We start from the raw sequence: 10,000 nt of genomic DNA, 5'->3' as shown, positions 1-10,000 counted from the left end.
AACAAACTGATCCCTTCAGTTACATACTAGGTAAATGAGACCTGCTCTGCAGTCCTGGCTAATGGGGTTGAAACCTTTTTGAATTGCCAGGTGTAGATAAATGAGACCTGCTCTGCAGGCCTGGCAAATGGGGTTGAAACCTTTTTGAATTGCCAGGTGTAAGGATTATGGAGCATGCTTACCCCCCCCGGGTTCTACTATAAACCAGTCCCATGGCACTTGCATATAGCATTTTTAGAATACACAACATTCCAGACACTGTAGACAGTTGTTGCAATACTTGACAGCTGGACATTTGTACTGTTCTCATATTGGTTTGCTTCAGCTAATCAGTCTTTTGCAGTATAAAATATGCTACATTGCGGTGGTGGTGCTGCGCTAGCGTTGTCGCCTCACAGTAAGACGTTGTCCTGTTCGATTATCAGCTAGAGCGTCTTCTGTGTGGAGACATGCGTGAATGGGCGCACCTTCATTGAAGGTTGTGTGTCAGGGCCAGCAACTTGGCATGTAAAAATCTACTGCCAATCATTAGTGGACCGGAGTTCCGCTGTGGCGACCCCTAACCGGGAAAAGCTGAAAGACACAACAACAACTGGGTCAGGAATATATCACTGTCCAGCAAAGCTCTAACAACTGCCTCTAACTGTCATGCTGCTGTCACCCAAAATAACACCATGACAGCTACAGGCACACACATTTCCATTGGTACTGGACATGCTTAACAGTGTAATGATTGTTACCATAAAGTAACACTTTGACATTCTTTTCTGTGAACATGTAATGTGTAGCCATCTCTTTAAATGGGTTTTATATGCATATTGCATTTATTTGTAAGTTAAAAGAAAATGTACAGCCATTAGATGAAATCCTAGAGAGTGTAAGAGAAAGTACTACAGAAAACAGTTTATCATAAAGAATGTAGATGTCTGCTGAGCATATATAAGGAATTCAAACTAACAGGATTGCTTTTGCAATCATGGAAATAATTTGTCTCTTAGTTAGTAAAGAAGAAAAGGCTTGGTGCTGAAAGGAGTACAAGTTGTGCTGATTTCTATCAGCCTAATACAAGAGACATGTGACAAGAAAAGTTAGATGAACCATGTAAGTCCAAAAGAAAAACAATACGGCACCGGGTGAAATCCAATACTCTCTTTATTTAGCGCTTTCGTCAGCGGTTGGCTAATGACTTCTTCAGAATAACAGAGAACACTCATTTCAAACATGTTTAAATACCCACACTGTTGTCATGTGACTAAATTAATTCCCTTCAGTTAAAATCAACCATCAATTGACAATTAAAATCAGCACGCTGCAGCAAGGAAAATCCACAATTCCCCCCTATTAAAGTTGTGTTACATCACTCACACTTATACTTCTTATGTCATTACTTTAAAGATCTTTAAACAGTTCAAGACATCTTTAGCTATTATAAGCAATATTCCCCATGTTAGATTACATATTTACATATGAAATTCCGCTTTCAATTTTAAATAGCTAGATATGGATATAGATTAATTAAGCCCTGGGGGGTTGGTGGCATTGCATCTAAGCTGCCACATAAGTTCACGAAATTCCAAATATATTTCAGATGGACCCCCACTGTCTTTATTACCAACCTGTTCAATGCCACTGAATCTAAAATAATGGTCTGGGTTCTCTTTAATGTGTTTAAATAATGCATTCGTAACATTATTTTTTTCTAATATCGTATAAGTGTTGGTAAATATGTTTATTGAAGCTGTTGACAGTCTTTCCTATACAAATAATAAAAAACAAATAGCTGCGATATAATAATCCAACAAAAGTTAAAATACAGCAGTTAATGCGATGGCAGAACGATATGCTCAATATTCAAATCTCACAATCACGTTTCCAATGCGTTTCAAAAGCAGTATTCACTTCACAGAATGTATTCGCATCCACACCTTTTGTAGTTTAAAACTGGTTTATTAACAAGCAGCAATGGCAAGCGCTTTCACCAATATGGCTTCCTCAGGCCAACTAAATAATTTAATTAAACATCTTCTTATATATTAATTAAATAATGACATCATTTCCTGTTATTAATTAGGTGAACTTATTTTTCATAAAGGTACATAAATAAGCATAACAACTAATACGTACAAACATATAAAATCTTACAAATATTTAAAATTACTAAGGCATATACACATATGCATAAATTAATACAAAAGATAAATAAAACATTGCACCTAAAAAACTTTTTGAAATATATATAGGTGCACATTATAGAGGCAAACTTACAATATCATACTGAATAAATGCCTTAACATAAGGCTAATGATATCTGTGATAGTAACCCGATATATTTTATGATGTAATATATAAGGGTAGTTCATAAATATAAATATTAACCCAAAACATACTATCTCCTCAATGCTCTACCTTTCAGGATAGGTTTAATAGGAACCCTGTCATTAAGTCCAGGGTGCCTATCTGCTCTAAGTCTAATGATCCATTTACTTTCAGACTGTTCAGTCAAATTCCTAATGTCACCTCTCCTAATGTTAGTGTAACTCATACAGATAGCTTGGAATTTAAACTTATGATCAGGGAAAGTTTCATTAACATGTTTAGCTAAACCATTTTTATTTGATATAATTTTAATATTATATACATGTTCTTTTATCCTTTCCTTTAACCTTCTGTCAGTCTTTCCTACATAGTAGGCAGAACAGGCTGAACAGGTGGCAAGATACACTAAATGTTGAGTATCGCAATCTGCCTCAACAGAAAATGTATAGAGTCGTTTGGTAAGTGGATGTATAAATCTACCTGATGTCTCTATATATTGACAGTACCTACATCTTTGACAGGGCTTCGTATATTTGTTATCTCTATCTTCTAGGTAGGGTCTGCTCTCTAACCTATTAGGGCCACATAGCATTCTGTAAAGATTGGTCTTATTTTTATATATAAATTTAGGTTTGTTTCCTACAAGTTCTTGCAATGTGGGTTCAACCTTCAATATATCCCAAAACCTAGAGTAGGCACCCCTAATTTGATTCACATCTTGGGTATAGTATATATTCACATTCATCCCTCGATTTTTTCGATTATCCTGTGATTCTTCGGGTCTATTAATTGATGCAAAATATGGTTGTGCTCTTTCTTGCCTTAGGTCTTGTATTCCTACAAACCCCTGTACTATTTCATTATGATAATAAGATCTATCCATAAATCTTTGCTCTAGTGCCTTCAGCTCGTTATTGAATCCCTTATCTGAAGAATTCAAACGTGATACTCTCATAGTTTGTCCTCGTATAATATTCTTAAAAACATATTCAGGATGCATACTGGTTCGATGTAGCATCGCATTTCTATAGCACGTTTTCCTGAAAACACCTGTAGTTAGTAGGCCGTCAGGTAACCTCTCCACAAACACATCTAAAAAAGAAATTTTCTCTCTAGAAGCAACCATAGTGAATGTCATTACTTTAAAGATCTTTAAACAGTTCAAGACATCTTTAGCTATTATAAGCAGTATTCCCCATGTTAGATTACATATTTACATATGAAATTCCGCTTTCGATTTTAAATAGCTAGATATGGATATAGATTCATTAAGCCCTGGGGGGTTGGTGGCATTGCATCTAAGCTGCCACATAAGTTCACGAAATTCCAAATATATTTCAGATGGACCCCCTCTGTCTTTATTACCAACCTGTTCAATGCCACTGAATCTAAAATAATGGTCTGGGTTCTCTTTAATGTGTTTAAATAATGCATTCGTAACATTATTTTTTCTAATATCGTATAAGTGTTGGTAAATATGTTTATTGAAGCTGTTGACAGTCTTTCCTATATAAAACTTTTGGCAGAATTGTCAAATAGCTATGTATACCAAGCTTTTACTGGTACAATTGAGCCTTTGCTTCAAATGTACCTTCCCAAATCCCTGTATGTAAAAGGACTTGTTCTCTAAAATATAAGGGCATTGATTACAATGCCCACATTTTCTTATCTTGCCTTTGTTCTTACTAGGCGTGTTGGTTTCTATTAGATTTTTTAGGGATTTATCCCTCTTATATACCACTGTCGGGCTTTCACCTAACTTATTTTTGAACTGTTGTTCCATATCAAACAATGTCCAGTTGTTACTTAATATGTCCTTAATTCTTCCAAACAATGGGCTAAATGTTAATATCATAGAATACTGAAACAAGTCACTTTGTTGTTGATGGCCATAACCTCAGATCTTATGCTCCCATTACTTAATACATTTCCCAGTAATGGTGTGAAATGACCTTTGTTTCTCTTGGTAATAATTTCCTGAAGAATGGGATCAATAAACTTTTTTGGATAACCTCGTCCCAATAACATGTATTCTAAAGTCTCAATTTCTTTCAGAAAAAGGTCGTTATCACTTACCATTCTTACCAACCTAACTCCCTGTCCCTTAACCAAAGATCTTTTTCGGTGCACTGGGTGTGCACTTGAAAAATGCAAAAGGGTGTTGGAGTAGGTTGGTTTCCTGTATAAGGTGGATTTAAATCTGTGGTTTTGTTTGTCCTTCAAGATGGTATTATCTAAAAAATTAATCATATCATCATTTTTTTCCATTGTAAACTCCGGATATTGTGTACTGGAGTTTAATGAACCAAAAAATTCCTGCAGCATGTCATAAGTGCCATCTCACAGGATAAGGATGCCATCCAAAAAACATCCATAAAATAGACATTTCTTGAATAATTCGATCTTGAAAACCACAGTGGTTTCCCATTCCACAAGGGCAATGTTTGCAAATAGGAGCACACATGAAGCCCCCATTGCTACACCAACCTTCTGTCTGAAGTATTGCCCCTCAAACAGTATGAAATTATTTTGAAGTACCAATTACATTAATGTTTGAAACATTAATATTCTGGAATGTTACCCCAGAATATTTACACAAAAAATCATAAAACATGTTGATCTCTTCTTCATGTGGTATTATGGAAAATAAAACTTTGACATCAATAGTGGCGAATATAAGGTGTTCACTAAATAACTCATGTTGAATTTTCCTGATTCAATCCCATGAGTCAACCAACACATGTGGGAATTTCAAATCAATAAATTTTGCCAGGGAATATGTCTTCAATGCTTTCAAATTGACCATGGGTCTCAAGGGCGAGGTCCATAAGAGATTTATGAATAGGTTGTCAAGACTCATCAGTGAGGATGAGCAATATCAGGTTGAAGTGTCAAACTTGATAGACATGTTAATTGAAAGAGGGTACCTCCTAGATACATCCACAAAGATAAGGGTTGAAATAGGTGAGAAAAGAAACACAGTATTACCAAAGACTTGCTTTTTGAGTTCAATAAGTTACGATATGACAAAATTTTAACTGAGATGGATGCCTTTGTTAAAAGAGAGCTTAAAATCAAACATAATAAGTTAACAAGGGACAGCAGAGATTACATTGAGCATAGAGCTTATGCTCATTTTAAAGTTTATAAAAATAGATTTTCCAGAAGGGGTAATGCTGATGAGGGGTTTATCAATGATACAATTCAACATAGGCCAACAAACTATAGTGATGGGATAGACGATGAGATAGTAACGGAAAGGGACAATAATGAGAGTTTTTTAGAACAGCAACCAGTGAGACGCTTGGAACGTATACAGGAGTGAAATCAGGCCACACAGCAGCAGGACTATGGCGAGGGGAGAGGGAGAGGACAGATACACTACACCAACTGGAGGTGGTCGCAAGGGAACAACATATTTTAATGGATTTTAGTTCCCAAACTGTTTCCAATTCTGCCGATGCCCTTGCGGTTCAGGGTGTTGAAGGAACTGATACTCCCCATTTGGATTATTTGTCTATGATGGATTTATTTCACAACAAGTTTGATTCACTGTATGAAAATGATAATGAAGATAGAGTTTTGTATGATTTTTTCTGTGTAGAAAAAGACACAGGTAATACAATAGGTAATGCTTTGAAGTGAAAGTCAGTGGCAACACATGACGAAGAGGAAAAGATTTAATTTGTTTGTAAACTAATTAAGGAAGGTAGTTCCTGTATATACAACTTTACAGACTTGGAACTAATGCACTGTTATTGTGCCCTGTTTAAAAAGGGCTTCTCCTTTGTTCCTGCCTTTAGATATGAGATTGCAAACATTTTAATTAATTTTAAGCTATACTAGGTTTACATTAAAAAGATCAAGTACCTTCATTCCCCCTATAAACCCGATAGTACATGTCTTTGAACAGATGTGTGAGTCTCAAATAAGGAGGTTGGTTAAGAACACGAGAGGGATCAATGAGAACTTGACCTCGGGAGAGAGATTTTTGCCTTCGTGAGTTAATTTCTACTAACCTATATCGGGTGATGAAACCGGATAAAGGGGGAGGGGTTGTGATTATGACCAACACAGACTACTCTACTAGTATATTAGAACTTTTAAATGACACAACAACATATGCCAGGGTTTCTAGATATGTTAGCAGAGCCTACACGAAGATTGACTGGCAGTTGTATCAGTGGTTAATGGAGGGAGTGCTTAACAAGGATGAATATGACTACCTTAATGTGAGTTTGCCAACTATTCCCTCCATTTTTGGGATTCCTAAAATCCACAAAAATGTCAACAAACCACCCTTTTGTCCGATTGTTTCAGCTAAAGGTTCAAAAATAGAAGCAATGGCATCATTTGTAGATTTTCATTGTAAACATATTTTAAAGAAATTGCCTCATGTTTTGTGGGACTCCTGGTGCTGTCTTGACGTGATTAGGGAAACACCTTTAGGTGGACAGTATGTGATGGTCACTACTGATGTGATAAACTTATTTTCTATTATACCCCATGAGTTGGGACTTGAAATGTTTAATAACTGTCTTCAGAAACATGGTGAGTTTCATGCTGTAAAACATAGGTTAATGGTTGAAACAACTGAAATGGTATTACTAAATAATTTTATTATGTTTAAAGAAGAACACTTCAAGCAGACTGTTGGGGTGGCCATGGGCACTAGGTGTGCACCCATTTATGCTAACCTGGTTTTAGCTGATTGGGAAGCACAGTGGGTGTTCACCTCTGTGTTCATGCAAAAAGCTGTATTATACTTGCAGTTTTTGGATGACATATTGATTTTTTGGAAGGGGACTTTGGAAGAGGTCCATGAGTTTATCAATTATCTAGGAACAACAACACCTTGTTTGAAATTCACACATAAGATCCATGAAGAAAGATGTGACTTTTTAGATATATTATTATATAAGGACAAAGAAAATGGTACTCTAAGGTCTAACATATGTCGTAAAAATACATACTCTAATTCATTTTTACATTTCCAAAGCTGCCATCCATATTATAAGAAAAAGAACATTATGAAGGGACAAATGGTAAGGTTGTCAGGAATTGCCATTCATGAACATAATATCAGCTTCATATACGGTGGGCAACAGCATTTTGTTTCTTTATAAATTGTGCGCAAGTCCAGAATGAGCACTGCACTGGCTGCACAAGTCATACTTAGGTGACTGGGCACCATTTTAGGAACACTGTGGTTTATCAGCCTGTGGTCATAAACTGTACAAAAACGTCAAGGCCAACAAACTAAACTGGTAAACCAATACACCAGAGAGGCTCCATGATAGTTGAATGCTTTTATTGAAAGAACAGCAGCACAGCAACTTCTCAATTAAAACACAAATAAAATCACTAAACGCTTTCACCCATTCCTAGTGTTGGGCATCATCAGAGTGAAAAATAAGGTGCAAGTTAAACATCTTATAAGTCTTTTCTTGAACGCACCTACTTACTAGAACCAATCAAAAAAATGAATCAATTAAATATTTAAATACAGAGAATGGGCTGGAAGTTTACCAACTTTAAGAAGTTTTTATTTTTTGTGGTGGATAGGATTCCACACAATGAGAAAGGAGGGGATGTTAAGACCTTATTAGAGGTCAAAGAGTGTTTGTGGCAGCTCAGACTGGATGCATCAAGGCCATCAGGTATTAACGAGCACATTTCACTTGCTAGTATTTTAAAGTATAAGTCCTATTGTGTTTAATACATTGTACATACTTTATGTGAATACATATTTTTCAGTGAACTAATACATTATTATGTCCACTACGGTATGACAAAAAAAGTATAGCAAAATTGTTCTCATTAACTTGTGAGGGGGGTATTGTATTAGGTATATTATTACTGTGTTTGATACATTGTTAGGAGGTTTTTAGTGAATTTTTAGCACATTTGTTAGATGAATTTTGTATTTAAATATTTAATTGATTCATTTTTTGATTGGTTCTAGTAAGTAGGTGTGTTCAAGAAAAGACTTATAAGATGTTTAACTTGCACCTTATTTTTCACTCTTATGATTCCCAACACTAGGAATGGGTGAAAGCGCTTAGTGATTTTATTTGTGTTTTAATTGACAAGTTGCTGTGCTGCTGTTCTTTCAATAAAAGCGTCCAACTATAATGGAGCCTCTCTGGTGTATTGGTTTACCAGTTTAGTTTGTGGTCATAACCTATTAGAAAATGACCCATATATTTGAATGAGATTAATCAGTAAAATGTCATAGTCTTAATTGGTCAAACTCCAAACCAAAATATCAACAGTTATGATCTGAACTCTTTTAAGCCTTCAGTCATATCACTTATATATTTTTAAATACTTCTGGAGCCAATGAAATGACAAATGTAAGAGGCAGTATAAATCTATCTATCTATCTATCTATCTATATATATATATATATATATATATATATATATATCATCATCATCAGCCTGCTTTTTTCCCATTTTTTTTCTACATGGGGTCAGGATATCATGTTAACTGTTGACAATTCTCTCGATTCAGTGCCACACTTCTGCCTTCTTCAACACTCATGCCTGAATGTCACAGATCTTCTTTCACACAATCCATCCACCTCTTTGCTGGACGTCCTTGCTTGCTCTTACCTTCTTCCTGTCTGTCCCAAATCTTCCTCACCAGATTGTCTTCTGCTTTTCTGCATGTGTCCAAACCACCATAATATGTTCTCTTTGATCTTTTCAGCAATTGGAGCTACCTTGGCTTCTGCTCTTATGTCCTCATTTCTTTGTCTGTCCCACAGTGTGCATCCTACCACCCTTCTCAGGCACTTCATTTCCATCACATCTAGCTTCTTTAACTGTTCTGCCTTTACTACCCAGGTTTCTGTACCATACAGTAGCAGTGGTTGCACCACTGTCTTGTACACCTTACTTTTCAGCTTCTTTGGCATTCTTCTGTCATAGACTATACCAGACACTCTATGCAAGTTGACTGCAGCCCCTCTGATTTTAGCTTTGACCTCTTCATTCAGACTTCCCTTCTCCTCAACCACCCCTCCCAGATACATGAACCTGTTTACCTGTTCAACTATCTTCCCTTCTATCTCTATTCTCAACTTCTTCTGATTTCCACAGTTTGCTGCCATTACCACTAGCTTATCTGTGCTTAGTTTCATTCCATGTGCCTTCAGTTTTGCATTCCATTCTCCTATCCTTTTCTGAAGTTCTAGCTCAGAGTCTGCCTTTAATGCCACATCATCTACATACAGCAACTTTGTTGATATGCCCCCTTCAACCTGTTTGCTAATGTAGTCCATCACCAGTATGAACAGCAGTGGGCTCAGAGCTGAACCCTGGAGTACACCCACTCTCACTGGGAACTCCTCTGCGAGGCTGAACACTGCCCATACTTGAGTCATTGGGTCCTTGTACATAGTCTGCACTAATTCTACCAATATTTCTGGGACTTCAAACCACTGCAGTAATGCCCAGAACAGCTTGTCATATGCTTTCTCCAAGTCTAGGAATGCCTGTTGGACTTTCTCCTCATCTCTAGCTTCTTCGCAAGTAACTGTCTCACTGCAAACATTGGGTCAATTGTGCTGCATCCTAATCTGAATCCAAACCGCTCATCTCCCATCTTACATTCTACTGCTCTGCATATCTGTTTATCTCCTGAACTTTCATGCAATGTGATAGGAGTTTGATGCCTC

The sequence above is a fragment of the Protopterus annectens genome, chromosome 3.part0 (genome assembly GCF_019279795.1).
Source record: "Protopterus annectens isolate FY-2018-M chromosome 3.part0, PAN1.0, whole genome shotgun sequence".
NCBI classification, from domain to species: domain Eukaryota; kingdom Metazoa; phylum Chordata; order Ceratodontiformes; family Protopteridae; genus Protopterus; species Protopterus annectens.
The sequence above is the reverse complement of the archived record's forward strand: the minus strand, read 5'-3'. Positions refer to the sequence as shown.